The sequence below is a fragment of the Mirounga leonina genome, unplaced genomic scaffold (assembly GCF_011800145.1).
Source record: "Mirounga leonina isolate KUSES-001 unplaced genomic scaffold, KU_Mleo_1.0 Mir_129, whole genome shotgun sequence".
In the NCBI taxonomy this organism is placed as follows: Eukaryota; Metazoa; Chordata; class Mammalia; order Carnivora; family Phocidae; genus Mirounga; species Mirounga leonina.
The window spans coordinates 79,678,252-79,695,318 of record NW_023270323.1 but is presented as its reverse complement, the minus strand read 5'-3'; the positions used below and the strand labels follow the sequence as shown (position 1 = coordinate 79,695,318).

The window sequence follows — 17,067 nt, the reverse complement described above, 5'->3', positions numbered from 1 at the left end:
CTTAACCATCTGAGCCACCCAGGCGCCCCACCTTTTAAACAATTGTTATGGCTAATGTACATTTTTTCTCATAGCTGTTAATTTAAAAGTGCTCAGTATATTTTGACAAGGTGTTTTTTTTAATGAGTTTATGCTACATAGGAAAAAAGCATTTTAAATACAGTAGGACTCGAGTCTGTAGGACACTTACCTTTTAACAGTGCCTTGAGAACCCTCTCTGCTGGGGTAAAAGTAACAACAGTAATCTTTAAAAATGTTATTTTGCAAGCATATTTTCCTTTCTATAACTTTATTAACTTGCATATCAGTATACTTATTGAGCACCTCTTACATGCTGGATATCGTTCTACGCCCAATGGACAGAGACACATTTCCCCCTCTTGGGAACTTCCATTCTAGAATGAGAGATAAGGAATAAATGCTATGTTAAGTAGTAGTAAGTGCTGTGAAGATGGGAGGTGTGAGGAAATAGAGTATGATGGCAGCAGGATCTATTTTAGATGGAGAATTGGGTTGACTGAGGAGGAGACATTTGATCAGAGATCAAATCTGTGTGCATCTGGGAGCACGTGTTTGGGTAGTGGAAGTGGGGATCTATCTCACTGCCCGTGGTTTCATGTTGCCCGTTGGTGGCAGATACTGAAGGGGCCAGGCCACGTGGGCTAGGTGTCTGGAAAAGAAGCCCTTGTGGGGTATGAGCTAGATGAGGAGACAGCACATGGTGGATGCCGTTGCCCTATGTCTGCTTAATGCCTGACACTGGGCAGTGTAGGTATGAACAGATTTTTTTTTTGAGCCCATCTAATAACAGCAACAGTAAAATTATTAATGTTATTATTATAATAGTATTATGATTTGTGTAATCGTTAAATTGTAACAGCGGCCACAGGTGATTTTTATTTTGCACTGTGTGGGAAGTATTGTCCCAGTTTGGAGATGAGGAAGCTGTTGCGTAATTGCCTGAGAGCGCACAGTCAGAACGCTGGTTTGCACATATACCTCTTTTAAGAAATAGTTACACATAGGGCGCCTGGCTGGCTTAGTCGGTAGAGCATGCGACTCTTGAGCTTGGGGTCTTGAGCTTGGGGTCGTGAGTTCAAGCCCCATGTTGGGCATAGAGCTCATTTAAAAAAACCACAAGAAACAAGTTGCAGACAATTTAATAACTGTATGAAAAAAATAGTTACACATAATGATATTGATCTTGCTTCCCCTTAATGCATCTTGGAGAATGCTCAGTATCGCCACACAGACATCTGTTTCGTTCTCCTCAACAGTCCTAGGTGTCCCATTTTACAGGTATACTATTATTTATTTAATCACTCCTGTATCGATGGGTTGTTTCCAGAATTTTACTGTTATGAACTGTTTCAGTGAATATTCTTGCATCTCCGTCTTTGGGCACTGTGATGTTTATTTGTAAGTCTGTTCTGAGGAATGAATTGCCTGGTCCAAGGATATTTCCAAATTACCCTCCTGAGAAGTTGTACCAATTTATACTCCCATCAGCTGTATGATTTCCCCAATAAGGAAGTGTTTACATGTACTGTGGAAGTAAGAATGGTGCCTGTCTTATATAGATATTGTAAGATGCCTGGTAAGCTGTCAGTAAATGGCTGTTATATATTACTAATATAATTATGAACCTTTTTTCTGAACTTTATTACCAGAAATAATATAAGTCTAGGAACTGTTTCAGGAGGTTGGGAAAGAGAAATTATACAATTGGCCTAGCAGTGTGTGTCCCCCAGATACTGTCACCTATGTCAGAACAAATTAGCTCTGCATTGAGCCCCTGAGCCCCTGAGCCCCTGGAGGCTGGTGTCAGGGGATGGGCCTGCATGCACATGCAGGTTTGTGCTAGGCCCCGGCTGCTTACAGGGACATTTATTCCGCATGTGCCTTCACAGTACCCTGCAGTGGCAGCTTTTGCTGTTGGCATGGGGAGAAGGCCATCACTTGAGAGGGAGCTTTAGAATATCCTGTCCTGAGCACTTTGCTCTTCCCTTCTCTTACTCTGAAAGGCTTAATGTTGGTTTGCCTTATGGACTGACTTAGAATGACTTGAGGAAGTCTTTACCTGAAAATGTGGATATTCTCGTCTGCTTGCTCTTGCTTGAAATTCCTTGCAGAGGAAGTGGAGATGCAGTGGCGTGGTATTAAGGAAGGAGCAGGTCTTCAGCTGGAAGGTGTGGGTTTACTGCTGGTTAACTGAGGGCGATAGAGCAATAGGTGATAAAGGCACTTTACTGCTCTGAGACTCCCATTTTCTCCATCACGAAGTGAAGCATCAAAGCAGAGGATGTTATGAAAACACTTTGAAAATGCAAATGCATTTATTTATTTATTAGAGAGAGAGAGAGAGAGCACGAGCAGGAAGAGGCAGAGAGGGAGAGGGGCAAAGGGAGGGAGGAGAAAGAAGCCGACTCTCCACTGAGCAGAGAGCCCTACACTGGGCTCTATCCCAGGACTTGATCCCAGGATTCTGGGATCATGACCTCAGCCGAAGGCAGGTGCTTAACTGACTGAGCCACCCAGGTGCCCCAGATAAAATCTTTAAAACAACAACAACAACAACAACCAACAAGAAAATGTAAATGCCAGATAAAAACATCTGTCCACACAGAAGCTGTTTCGTGAATGTTCACAGCAGCTTTCTTCTTCTTCTTCTTCTTTTTTTTTTTAAGATTTTATTTATTTATTTGCCAGAGGGAGCACAAGCAGGGGGAGCAGCAGTCAGAGGGAGAAGGAGAAACAGGCTTCCCGCTGAGCAGGGAGCCCGATGCGGGGCTCAATCCCAGGACCCTGAGATCATGACCTGAGCCCAAGGCAGACGCTTAAATGACTGAGCCACCCAGGCGTCCCGCAGCTTTATTCTTAATAGCCGAAAAGTAGAAAGAACCCAAATGTGCATGAACTGATGAGTGATAAACAACTTGTGGTGTATCCATGCAATGGAGCATTATTCGGCAACAATAAAGAATGAGGTGCTGATACATGCCCAACATGCAAGAACTTGGAACATCTTATGCTAAGAAGGAAGCTAGAGAAAGGGGGAGGAGGGAGGAGTCGGAATGGGGAGTGCCTGCTAGCGTGCCTGGGGTTTCTTCTTGGGTGTTGAAAATGTTACAAAATTAGATCTTGATGGTGGTTGCGCATCTCCGTGAATAAATGAAAAACCACTGAACTGTATGCCCTATGGTATGTGAACATATCTCAGTACAACTGTAAACATGCCAGTGCTGCATTGGGGGTTTTAGTCTACCTGAAGTGAGTCTGTTGTCAACTGTCGTATTAGTGCTGGGTATTAGGGATGTGGTGTCAGGATGCAAGTCCAATTTTGCCACTCAGAGTATGTGGCCCTGGATCAAGTTGGTGAAATTTTCTGAACTCTTTTTTTTTAAATTATTATTTATTTATTTATTTTTAAAAGCTTTTATTTATTTATTTGACAGAGAGAGAGTTAGCGAGAGCAGGAACAGAAGCAGGGGGAGTGGGAGAGGGAGAAGCAGGCTTCCCGCCGAGCAGGAAGCCCGATGTGGGGCTTGATCCCAGGACCCTGGGATCATGACCTGAGCCGAAGGCAGACGCTTAACGGCTGAGCCACCCAGGCGCCCCTATTTTTTATTTTTTAATATAATTTTATTATGTTAGTCACCATATATTACATCATTAGTTTTTGATGTAGTGATCCATGATTCATTGTTTGCGTATAACACCTAGTGCTCCATTCAGTACGTGCCCTCCTTAATACCCATCACCAGGCTAACCCATCCCCCCACCCCCCTCCCCTCTAAAACCCTCAGTTTGGGGCGCCTGGGTGGCTCAGATGGTTAAGCGTCTGCTTTCGGCTCAGGTCATGATCCCAGGGTCCTGGGATCGAGTCCCGCATCGGGCTCCCTGCTCAGCAGGGAGCCTGCTTCTCCCTCTGCCTCTGCCTCTCTCTCTCTCCCCCCCTCCCTGTCTCTCATGAATAAATAAATAAAAATCTTTTTTTTTTTTTTTAAAGATTTTATTTATTTATCTGAGACAGAGAGAATGAGAGAGAGAGAGCACATGAGAGGGGGGAGGGTCAGAGGGAGAAGCAGACTCCCTGCCGAGCAGGGAGCCCGATGCGGGACTTGATCCAGGGACTCCAGGATCATGACCTGAGCTGAAGGCAGTCGCTTAACCAACTGAGCCACCCAGGCGCCCCAATAAATAAAAATCTTAAAAAAAAAAATAAAACCCTCAGTTTGTTTCTCAAAGTCCATAGTCTCATGGTTCGTCTCCCCCTCCGATTTCTCCCCCTTCATTTTTCCCTTCCTACTATCGTCTTCTTTTTTTTTTTTTTAAACATATAATGTATTATTTGTTTCAGAGGTACAGGTCTGTGATTCAACAGTCTTACACAATTCACAGCGCTCACCATAGCACATAACCTCCCCAATGTCCCATCACCCAGCCACCCCTCCCTCCCACCCCCCATCACTCCAGCAACCCTCAGTTTGTTTCCTGAGATTAAGAATTCCTCTTATCAGTGAGATCATATGATACTTGTCTTTCTCTGATGGACTTATTTTGCTTAGCATAATACCCTCCAGTTCCATCCACATTGTTGCAAATGGCAAGATTTCTTTCTTTTTCTTTTTTTTTATGGCTGCATAGTATTCCATTGTATATATACACCACATCTTCTTTATCCATTCATCTGTTGATGGACATCTTGGCTCTTTCCAGAGTTTGGCTATTGTGGACATTGCTGTTATAAACATTGGGGTGCACGTACCCTTTCGGATCCCTACTTTTGTATCTTTGGGGTAAATACCCAGTAGTGCAATTGCTGGGTCGTAGGGTAGCTCTATTTTCAACTTTTTAAATTTTTTTAAAAAGATTTTATTTATTTATTTGAGAGAGAGAGAAAATGAGAGACAGAGAGCACGAGAGGGAAGAGGGCAGAGGGAGAAGCAGACCCCCTGCTGAGCAGGGAGCCTGATGCGGGACTCGATCCCGGGACTCCAGGATCATGACCTGAGCCGAAGGCAGTCGCTTAACCAACTGAGCCACCCAGGCGCCCCCTATTTTCAACTTTTTGAGGAACCTCCATACTGTTTTCCAGAGTGGCTGCACCAGCTTGCATTTCCACCAACAGTGTAGGAGGGTTCCCCTTTCTCCGCATTCTTGCCAACATCTTGAACTCCTTTTTTCATCTGTAGAAGTAGGCGTAGTAACTCTAACAGTCTTGTTTAACCCAAAGTCTTGTGGGGCCACAGTGAGACATTTGCCTACTTATGGCACACAGGTGTGCTGTCAGTATGCATTTTCCCTTCCTTTCCTCTTTTTCCAGTGCATAGACTGGTGAGAAGTGGACGCTAACAGGGAAAGGCACATAAGGGCAATAGAGAGCCCTGAGTACTACCTACTCCCACTTTTTAAAAAATAAGTCCAAGCTCTGTGCAGAGATATTTGTGTACTGTACAGCTGTACATGTTTGCAGCTTAGCAAGAACTTTGTGGTTAACAGTGCTTTCCAAGATTTAAGAATGTTTTATTAACAGGCCCGCCTCATTCCCAGATGATACCATTAATCAAGTTGTTGCATAGAGCTTCAGGCAGGCAAGGGAGGGTTAGAAATGGGGCTTGAGTCTCATGGAATGAGCTCCCTTTAGGATTGTCTACTTCAGGAGGAAGGGATGTGATGCATCCACCCCTCTTTAGGGGAACTAGATGGCCCCACCATTCAGATAATGCTATCTCAGTTTGTTCTGAGCAGCGTCTCCAGGGACGGAAGCACAGTGTACTTTGACAGCATAAACACCAGGAATGTCGCTGACCTAGAGTATCTGGAACATTTAGTGTGCTTTGTTTGCGGCCTAGGGTTTCTGACGGATGGGTTGTTTTGGAAAGCAGGGGTTTTCTTCAGGGGAGGGAAGCATTTCTTTTCCAGCTTTTACTCAAGCGATGAGACTGTGAATTTTCTTTTTCTCTAGTTTCTAAGTGATACTAGCATTTTGGAGACTTATTAATTCTTTGAACTTTTAAAAAAGCCTTCAGCGTAGGAGGATTTGTACTGAGCATTCAGGAATCAAAGATAACAAGAGCAGAAGTCCCACTTCAAGGACTCAGGGCTCTTCAGGCCAGACAGCGCAGGGTAAGCCCATGAGGCTGGCTGTCCAGGATCTCCTGCTAGGGTCTTGGGAGGGACTCAAGGTAGATGCCTGTTAAGGCTGTTCAAGTCATTGAGATGTTTCTTGTCTCTCACCCACAGTTACTTTTTTTTTTTTTTTAAGATTTATTTATTTTATTGAGAGAGAGGAGCACAAGAGGGAGAGGGAGAGGGAGAGAGAATCCCACCCAGACTCCACACCCAGCACAGACCTGGGCTCGTTGTAAGATCGACCTGAGCTGAAACCACTTAACCCGCTGCACCACCTGGGCGCCCCACCTACACTGTTATCATTGATATCTTAAAAAAATCAAACAAGCATTTCTGTTTTAAAGTATATTTTAATTTTTTCTGGTGGATAATTTCCATTTTTGTTTCTTCATAATGCACTAGGATGAAGTAGACTCCTCATGAAAACAATGCAGATTTTCATGACTAGAGCTGTGGGAGACTGCCAGTACCTTTTTCATAAAACAAATTATTTGTACGTTATTTCTGCTTTTGAGGGCATTGACCCTGGATTTCACTGTGCTGTGAAAAAACATATGACATCATCTTTTTTTTTTTTTTAAAGATTTTATTTATTCATTTGAGACACAGAGAGAGAGCATGAGCAGGGAGAGAGGCAGAGGGAGAAGGAGAAGCAGGCTCCCCGCTGAGCCAGGAGCCCGATGTGGGGCTCGATCCCAGGACCCTGGAATCATGACCTGAGCAGAAGGCAGACGCTTAACCATCTGAGCCACCCAGGCGCCCCTTGAAAAAAGCTATGACATCATCTTTATTCTCAGTAAAAATCAAGGCTGCATGTCATTTGCTAGAGTAGATACATGAATTACAATTTGAAATGTGATGTACACACTTTTTTTTTTCCCTGAAAGGACATATGGTTTGTGCTTTTAAACTCAGGTAATCAGCACATTTTAACTGTAGCTATAATCTGACTCTCAGAGTTGTTTTAAGGGTTGGGGGGGAAAATATAAATATATATATATATATATATACACACACACATATATGTGTATAAAGTCTAGTGAGGGTTATGGATTGCTAAATGGTGTGAAATTTACTCTTTTTCTAACTTCTTAGAAGTTGGTCACTTTTCTTTACATAAAGTGTTTGAGTCTATGTATTTCTCTAAAAGTAGTTCTTTAGTGAAGTTAATGGTTTTCAACATATTATCTTTTCATTATCTTTTCAAACGTAAGTGTGTTTAAAATTTCATTATGATTTCTTCTTCGGCCTGTAAGCTGTTTAAAAGTGTGCTTTTATAGGCGCCTGGGTGACTCAGTGTGTTGGTATCTGACTCTTGGTTTCAGCTCGAGTCATGATCTTGGGGTCGTGGGATGAAGCCCCATGTTGGGCTCTGCGCTGGGCATGGAGCCTGCTTGGGATTCCTTCCCTCTCTCTCTCTCTAAAAAAAAAAAAAAAGTGCTTTTAAACTACTAAATATATATATGATGTATTTGTATATATATGCACATATATTTTTAGTATACATATACATTTTAAAATTTCTGTTATTAATATGTTTTAACTGCACTGTGACCAGAGAAATGGTTTATATGCTACTGATTCTCTGGAATTTGTTGAGATTTTAAAATTTCCATCCAGACATGAGGTTAATATTTATAAATGTTTTTTGTATTCTGGAGAAGAGTATATATTCTTTTTTTTTTAGAAAACAGGGAGGTGCAAGGTTCTGTATACTTCTGAAGATGTAACTTGTTGATTGTTCTTATTTTCTATTTACTGTTTACAAATTTTTGACCACTTTGCCTATTAATAATTGAGCAATGTTTTAGTTCCCCATTATGATGGTCAATTTATCAGTTTTTGTCTGAGTTCCAGCAATTTTTGTTTCATATGTCTTGAGACCATTTTATAAGGCATATATTTTTTTTAATCTTCCTGTTGGAGTGAACTTTTTTTTTTTTAATCATTATGTAGTGGCTTTTTCCATCCCAAATAAATACTTCTATTTTCCATGGTCTTTTTTTGTTTCATATTAACATAGAAACTCCACCTTTCTTTTGGTTGGTATTTGCCTGGTATACCTATTTTCATCCATTTACTTGCAAAATTTTATATTCTGTTCTTATGTTTTATTGATATATTTGTTTTTTGGGGGCGGTGCTGTAATCAATTACCTCAAACTTGGTGCCTTAAAACAACAGAAAGTATTCCCTTATGGTTAGGGAGGCCAGAAGTCCAAAATCTGTATCACTGAGCTGACATCAAGGTGACAGCTCTGGAGATTATTGGAGGAGAATTTGCCCCTTGCCTCTTCTGCCTTAAGGGCTGCCAGCATTGTTTGGCTGTGGCCGTCTCACTGCAGTCTCTGTGTCCCTGGTCATACTGCTCTCTTGTCTTATGAATGTGTGGTCAGATTTCCCTCTGCCTTCTTTTTATTGGCAATTGCATTTAGGTAATCCAGGTAGCCCAGGATAATCTCATCACCCCGAATCTTTAGTCACATCTGCAAAGTCTTTGCCATGTAAAATAACATTTACAGGCTCTTGGGGTTAGAACTAGTATCTCTGGTGACCATTATTCAGTGTACCATACTGGTTGTAATTTCTGTCTTTTAACTGGCTTTATATTTATCGTGATTCTGATAAATGTGTACCTTTTCTATCATTTTGCATTTTGTTTTCTTTTTAAAGATTTTATTTATTTGAGAGAGAGAGAGAATGAGTGGTGGGGAGGGATAGAGGGAGACGGAGACAGGCAGACTCTGCGCGGAGCAGGGAGCCCGACGCAGGGCTTGATCCCAGGACCCAGAGATCATGACCCGAGCCAGAGGCAGACGCTTAACCGACTGAGCCACCCAGGTGCCCCTACATTTTGTTTTCTATTTGTCTTTTTCCCCTTTATGCTTGTCTTTTTATTTATTTAAAAAGGTTTTATTTATTTTTATTTTTTTAAAGATTTTATTTATTCATTTGAGAGAGAGAGACAGAGCACAAACGGGGGAGAGGCAGAGGGAGAGTGAGAAGCAGACGCCCTGCTGATCTGGGAGCCAGAGACAGGGCTCAATCCCAGGACCTGCAGTTCATGACCCAAGCCACCCTGGTACCGCAGGTTTTATTTATTGATTTGACAAAAAGAGAGCACAAGTACGGGAAGCGGCAGGTAGAGGGAGAGGGAGAAGCAGGCTCCCGACAGAGCAGGGAGCCTGATGTGGGGCTCAGTCCCAGAACCCCGAGATCATGACCTGAGCTGAAGGCAGATGCTTAACTGACTGAGCCACCCAGGTGCCCTTGCCTTTTTATTTTTTTAAAGATTTTATTTATTTATTTGAGAGAGAGAGAGTGAGTGAGCGAGCGAGCCGGTAGGGGGAGGAACAGAGGGAGAGGGAAAAGCAGACTCCCTGCTGAGTCGATCCCATGACCCTGAGATCATGACCTGAGCTGAAATGAAGAATCAGACACGCTCAACAGACTGAGCCACCCAGGTGGCCTGATGCTTACCTTTTTATTTATTTATTTATTTATTTTCATTTTTTTAAAAGATTTTATTTATTTATTTGACAGAGAGTACAAGTAGGCAGAGAGGCAGGCAGAGGGAGAGGGAGAAGCAGGCTCTCCGCTGAGCAGGAAGCCCGATGTGGGGCTCGATCCCAGGACCCTGGGATCATGACCTGAGCCGAAGGCAGACGCTTAATGGACTGAGCCACCCAGGCGCCTCATGCTTGCTTTTTTAAACAACTAAATTTAGTTTTTTTTTTTTCCTTTATGTTCTCCCTTCTTTTGGTTTGGAAATTACATACTCTGTTTTGTTCTCTTTTAGTGGTTGCACTTGAAATTTTACCTGGCATATGTGTGACAAAGTCTGAAATGAATACTGTCTTCTTCCACCAGACAAAACAAGAACATTAAAGCACTTTAATTCCAGTGAAACGCAACAATCAAGTTATGTGCTACTGTTGTTCAGTATTTTAGTCCAGCCTTTTTTTAAACTCATAAATTGGACATCATCATCCATATACAAAATACATGTTTAGATTTTTTTCCCATTTAGCAGTTTCTTTACTCACAGTCCTTATGGCATTTCTGATTTTTCTTCCTGGGATCATTTTTTTCTTCTTTAGAAGTTCCTTTTCTGCAGGTATGTAGGTAGTACCTTTGTTTTTGTTTATCTGAAGTGATTTTATTTTGCACACATTCTCAAAAGATAGTTTTGCTTGGTGTAGAAATCCAGATTGCCAGTTATTTCCTTTTAGCATTTTGAAGATACTCTATTCCTCTTTTGTTGTTTCTGTTACAAGTTTGCCAGTGTCTAATTATTATTCCTTTGTAGATGATTTTTTTTCCTTGCCTTTGCTATTCTATAGATTCATTATTGTGTCTACAAGATGTGTATTTCTCTTTATTTATTTTGCTTGGTATTTGTGGATTCATGTCTTTCGGTTACATAAAGTTGTTAGCCATTCTCTCCTTGGATATTATATTGCCTCTTTGCTATTCTTTGATTGTTGTTGTTTTTTAGTTTTTATTTCATAATCAAAAACTTTACAATCCAGCTAGACTTGCAGGGGAGCAAGGAAAATATGGAACCCATAGAACTGCAGCAAGAGCACAGAGATTATAGGATATTTCAAGGAGATGGGGGTGAAGGGTTGCTCTCCTGAGCTACAGAAGGAATGGTCTGGTAGTTAAGCTAAAACACAAGTCAAACTTAAAAGGTTTGTCCACAGTCAGCAATGGTGGTCTTCTTGCTGGTCTTGCCATTCCTGGACCCAAAGTGCTCCATGGCTTCCACAATATTTCTGCCCTCTCTCACCTGCCAAAGACTGCATGCTTGCCATCCGACCACCACTTGGTCTTGGCAGTGCAGACAAAAAACTGGGAACCATTTGTGTTGGGTCCAGCATTTGCCATGGACAAGAAGGTAGGACCTGTGTGTTTTGGGATGAAATTCTCATCATCAAATTTCTCCCCATAGTTGGATGTAAAGTCACCACCCTGGCACATAAATCCTGGAATAATCCTGTGAAAGCAGGAGCCTTTATAACCAGATCCTTTCTCCCCAGTGCTCAGAGCATGAAAGTTCTCCACCATCTTTGGAACTTTGTCTGCAAATAGCTCCAAGGAGATGCAGCTGAAGGGCTTGCCGTCCGCTGAGATGTCGAAAACTATGGTGGGGTTGACCATGGCAGGCGGTGCAGGGAGGCTCTGGGGCAGAGTGGGGCAGACTCTTCACTGTTCTTTATTATCTTGGCCTGTAACTCCAGTAGATGTGTAGTGGACTTTTATTCTCTCTCTTCTATCTCTTGTCTCCCTGTGCTGGTCTCTGGGGAATTTTTTCAAATCTCTCTTTTAATTTACTAATTCCTCTTCATCTGTGTCAAAGCTGCTATTAATTCATTAGTTGATTTGTAAAGTATTTTTTTAATTTTTTTTAAAAGATTTTATTTTATTTATTTTTAAAATGTTATTTATTTGAGAGAGAGAGAGAGACAGAAAGAGAAAACGCATGAACAGGGGAGGGCCAGAGGAAGAGGCAGACTTCCTGCTGAGCAGGGAGCCCAAGGCCAGATCTCCAGGATCATGACCCGAGCCACAGGCATATGTTTAACTGACTGAGCCACCCAGGCACCCCAAGATTTTATTTTTCAAGTAATCTGTACACTCAAGGTGGGCCTTGAACTACAACCCTGAGATCAAGGAGTCACATGCTTCACCAACTGAGCCAGCCAAGTGCCCTGTAAATAATTTTTTTAACATTTTATTTCTGAAAGTTCTATTTGGTTTCTTTTTCAACTCTGTTCATTTTTGATAGTCTCTGAGGCTTGTCATATATGTGATTATTTTTTAAACATTTCATACATAGTTATTCTGTGTTCTGTATTATAATTCTAGTATCTGAAGTCTTTGAGGGCCTAAGTGTATGGTTTATTATTTCTGATGACTGTCACTTATGCAGATTGTTTCTGGGTTTGTGGAATTTTTACTAAGACCTCCTATTTGGTTGATTTTAAACTGGGGAAAAACCTGGGGATCAACGTTGAGAGGATGTTTTTCCTGAGAGGATTGTTATTTATTTCTACTGTGAGCCAGGGTCACTGCCCACTTGAGACCATTTCCACCCTCTTCAGAGTTCCAGCTCATTGGTTCCTTTTTTGCCTCTAGCAGTGCTCATTTTTGGTATTTGACCTCTGCTAATTCTACCTGTTATGAGTGGTTCCCATTTGAAGTTAACTAGTTTCATTCTCATGGTTTTGGGCCTTTTTTTTTGTTTAGCCCTTGGAGGTTTCATGTATTTCTTATATGCGAATAACATTGGTTTTTATGGAAAATCTTATTGAGTGGTAGGGCCTCTCAGATATTTGCCTTACTCGATCTCCAAGTGGTATTTATTAGTAATGAAATAGTGGTTATGTACTGGTTGAAAACTTAGGAAAAGTATATTCAGTATGAGGTGATTCTAATGTGCACAGTTGAGGGTCAGTGGAGTGAGTGCGATGTGTTGGTGTTCTTGGTATAGGAAGGAACTAGCTCTAGCTTGGCCAGCAGGTGAAACTTCAGTAGTAAAGTCATTACTTTGCTCAGTTTTATCATCTGTAAAAGAACTAGATGACTTTTTTTTTATTTTTTATTTTTTTTTAAAGATTTTATTTATTCATTTGACAGAGATAGATACAGCGAGAGAGGGAACACAAGCAGGGGGAGTGGGAGAGGGAGAAGCAGGCTTCCCGCGGAGCAGGGGAGCCCGATGCGGGGCTCGATCCCAGGACCCTGGGATCATGACCTGAGCCGAAGGCAGACGCTTAACGACTGAGCCACCCAGGTGCCCCTAGATGACTTTTTTAAAAAAAGATTTATTCACTTGAGAGAGCATGCACATGAGCCAGAGAGGGGGGAGGAGAGGGCAGAGGGAGAGGGAGAAGCAGACTCCCCACTGAGCTAGGAGCCCAACAAGGGGCTCAGCCCCAGGACCCCTAAGATCATGACGAGCGGAAGGCAGGCGCTTAACCAACTGAGCCACCCAGGCGCCCCTATAACTGGATGACTTTTAAAGTTATTTCTGGTGCTAAAAATGTATGCTTCTAAGGTTTTGTTTTACTGCCCTTTTTTTCTGTTATATTAATTTTCTTTTAAAAGATTTATTTATTTTTAGAGAGAGAGTGTATGCACAAGCACAAGCCGGAGGGGCAGAGGGAGAGGGAGACAATCTCAAGCAGACTCCGTGCTGAGGTCGAGCGCGCAACTGGATCTCACAACCCTGAGATCTCCACCTGAGCCAAAACCAAGAGTCCTGACACTTAACCGACTGCGCCACCCAGGCGCCCCCTTATTATGTTAGTTTATAAGCATTATTTAAGATCCCTGTTCAGAGCACTGTGTTGGGAATGTCAGAAGATAAGCATTGTAATTGCTCCTGACTTAGTAAGCTTGCAGTCTAGCCTTTGTTTAAACACGGACAATACAGGGGCACCTGGGGGCTCAGTCAGTTGAGCATCCTACTCTTGATTTCCTCTCAGGTAGTGATCTCAGGATTGTGGGATTGAGCCCTAGGTCCGGCTCCCTGCTCAGGGGGCAGTCTGCTTAGGATTCTCTCCCTCTGCCTCTCCCTCTGTCCCTCCCCTGCCCCCACTCGCACGTGCTCTCTCTCTCTCAAACAAATAAATCCTTTAAAAAATGGACAATACAGAGCAGTGATGCCATCTGTAAGAGGGACCTCTAGTAAGTGGTGTGCTGTGTGTCCCTGTGCACATATTAAGGAGGATAGTTAATTAGTGCCCATCCAACAATGTTCTTCCAGTGTCCTTTTCTAAGAGATTCAGTTTATCTTTAAAGGTGCTGCTGCTTATGATGATAATAGCTACCATTTTATATTGCCTTAATTTATTGCTTACTGTGTACCAGGTACTATACAAAACAATTGATAAAGTTAATTCATTTAATCTTAAATCAAGGAAGCAGATAATGCTATCATTCTTATTTTACAGATGAAGAAACTAAAGTATATATATAGAGAGATGAAGAAATGTGCCTAGGGGTGCCTGGGTGGCTCAGTTGTTAAGCGTCTGCCTTCGGCTCACGTCATGATCCCAGGGTCCTGGGATCGAGCCCCATATTGGGCTCCAGCCCCACATTGGGCTCCCTGCTCTGTGGGGAGCCTGCTTCTCCTTCTCCCTCACTTGTGCTCTCTAGCTCTCTCTCTGTATCTCTCCAATAAATAAAATCTTAAAAAAAAAAAAAAAAGAAAGAAATGTGCCTAAGGATATGTAGCTAGTAAGTGATGAACTGGGATCAGAACCCAGGTGGTCTGGCCCTGGGGTCTAAACTCTAATGTGAATTGAGCATGTTTATTAATCAGTTAGCATTGGGAGACTAATGGAATTTTGTTGAAGACCCAAGCCAGATTTCTTTCTTTTTCCTTCCTTCCTTTCCTTCTTTCCCTTCCTTCCCTCCCTCCCTCCCTCCCTTCCAAAGAGAGAGCACACGAGCAGGGGGAGCGGCAGGCAGAGGGAAAAGCAGGCTCCCTGCTGAGCAGGGAGCCCAAGGCAGGATTTGATTCCAGGTCCCTGGGATCATAAGCTGAGCCAAAGGCAGACACTCAACCCAGGCATCCCCGAAGCTAGATCTTTCTGTACCAATCTGGAATCAGACGGATTTTGGAAATATAAACAGGATAGAGTACATTAAAGTTCACTTAAATTTGTTTAGTCAAACAGATGGTTTGGTTGGCTTATCTTTAGGCCACTCGCCCTAAATTGTTTTCAAAACCACACCCAAGTCAGTTTCAGCAAGCCACACTAGAGTACTGGTTTAGGGATTGAGTTAAAGTGAGAAATCTCAATTAACTAAACTACGTGTGTTGATACAGATAGAATGCAATAGTTTTTTTGTTGAAATATAAAAAGGTAAAATAAGATGAGCTTATAATAGAATTTTTTTTTTTAAGATTTTATATATTTGAGAGAGAGAAACAGCATGAGAGGGGAGAGGGTCAGAGAGAGAAGCAGGCTCCCCACTGAGCTGGGAGCCGGACGCAGGACTAGATCCCAGGACTCCAGGACCATGACTGAGCCAAAGGCAGTCGCTTAACCAACTGAGCCACCCAGGTGCCCCTAGAATGTTATTTTTAATTAAAATAATGTATTTTAGCTTTTAGTTGGTTAAACCTAATGTTCTTGAAGTTTCTGAAGTGAAATTTTTAGCATGTTACTTTTATATTCTCATCAGACAGATAATTAAAATATTTCCTATTGAGAGGGTATCCACTATGTGTCAGACATGGTGCTAGATATTTTACTTTTATTATTTTTAATTGCCCCAACAACCTTGGAACCATATGACTTGAGAGGAAACTGAGCTGCAGGTCAGACCATGTAGTTTGTGGGGAAGCAGAGGGGTACTGCTGGCTCAAAGCTGAACCGTGCACCAGCAGGCCTCTTGGGAGTGAAGAACCACACCTCTGTGTCTCTGGGGAGAGGCGTTATTGGTGATGAGATAACTGGAAAACGTCATTCATGAAAATTAATTCCAGATGGTTAAGAACAAATGTTTAAAACTATAGAGACTGGGGAAAAGCAAAATAGAATGTTTATCAGAGGTAATTCCTGAAAACTTTCTTGGAACATTTTGTGACATGTGCCTGTGAAGGAATGAAAACTGTCTCTTTAAGAGCAGAAGATCTCAGAAGAAAAGTTTGCAGAACTAAATATGCAAAATATTAAAATATTTGCTCATTGAAAAATAAAATTATGGAAGGTAATAGTCTGGGGAATCAAATATGACAAAAGGTCACTAGGTATACTACTTTTTTAATTTGTCAGAATAACTCGTCAAGATTTTGTTAGGTAGGTGGACAAAGAAGTTGGAGATGTAAATAAACACATGAAAACCATTTGTCCTTACCTGCTAATCGGAGAAATGACAAAGCAGCCACTTCTGATCTACCAGAGCAGGGAAATTTTAGTGACACCTTTGTTTCTTTTTCAGAGTATTTGAGCCAAAAAGGAAGTGTAACTTTATATTTAGTCCCAGCCCATTTGGGGGTTTCTTTACTGTGCACTTTCCTTTCCAGCGGTAGGTTTACCTTTACAGCAGTTATTTTAGAGACCTAGTTTTCCACTATTAACTGCGTTTCCAGCCCCCACCCTAGGCAAGGCCCTCCAGCTAGGATTTTCTAAAGGGGGTCACATTTTCTGGGATATTTATTTTATTTGCAATGTCACAATTATTTGAGAATGCTTTGCATTTTTTTTTTTTTAAAGATTTTATTTATTTATTTGAGACAGAATGAGAGAGAGAGAGCACATGAGAGGGGGGAGGGTCAGAGGCAGAAGCAGTCTCCCTGCCGAGCAGGGAGCCTAATGCGGGACTCGATCCTGGGACTCCAGGATCATGACCTGAGCCGAAGGCAGTCGCTTAACCAACTGAGCCACCCAGGCGCCCGGAGAATGCTTTGCATTTTTATTGGCTTGTTAAAATACACCGTAGTTTTTCAGAAGTGTTCTGAATTGCTGCTGTGTGGAAATAATTTTGAAGTGCAGTATGCCATGCTTTTGGGACCTGAACAGAATTGTCTCCCTAAGTAAAAGTGTTTTTATTCATTTGAAGCTTGGGCTGAACACCTTGATGGATTGTTTCTATTTAATGTAACTCCAAGAAGGTCACACTGCAAAACCAAGGCTCAAGATTTTCCTAGACACAGCAGTATAAAATACTTGGGAAAGAATGAATTATTTGCTCATTTCAGAGCTGGGTTAAGTTCAGGTTAAAAGTGCTAGTATTACTTAGGTAGGTGTTAAATGACAGAATGAAAGGGATAAACTCTTTTTTTCTCCTTGAAAAGAGCGATTGGCCTCTGCTGGGCTTAACAGTGTCTCCTGTATGGACATACTATTAATGTTTCACCCTGTGTCTTGAATTTCTTCCATAATTCCAATTACATAATTGCCACTTAGCGTGT

At 41.9% G+C, this 17,067-nt stretch overlaps 1 protein-coding gene and 1 pseudogene across 1 annotated transcript in view; one reads left to right on the top strand and one right to left on the bottom strand.

Annotated features, from left to right (window-relative positions):
* Window positions 1-17,067, top strand: part of ADD1 (adducin 1) — an 89,661-nt gene that overhangs the window by 11,604 nt on the left and 60,990 nt on the right. The window lies entirely within an intron of this gene.
* On the bottom strand, window positions 10,822-11,297 carry LOC118010177 (annotated as a pseudogene).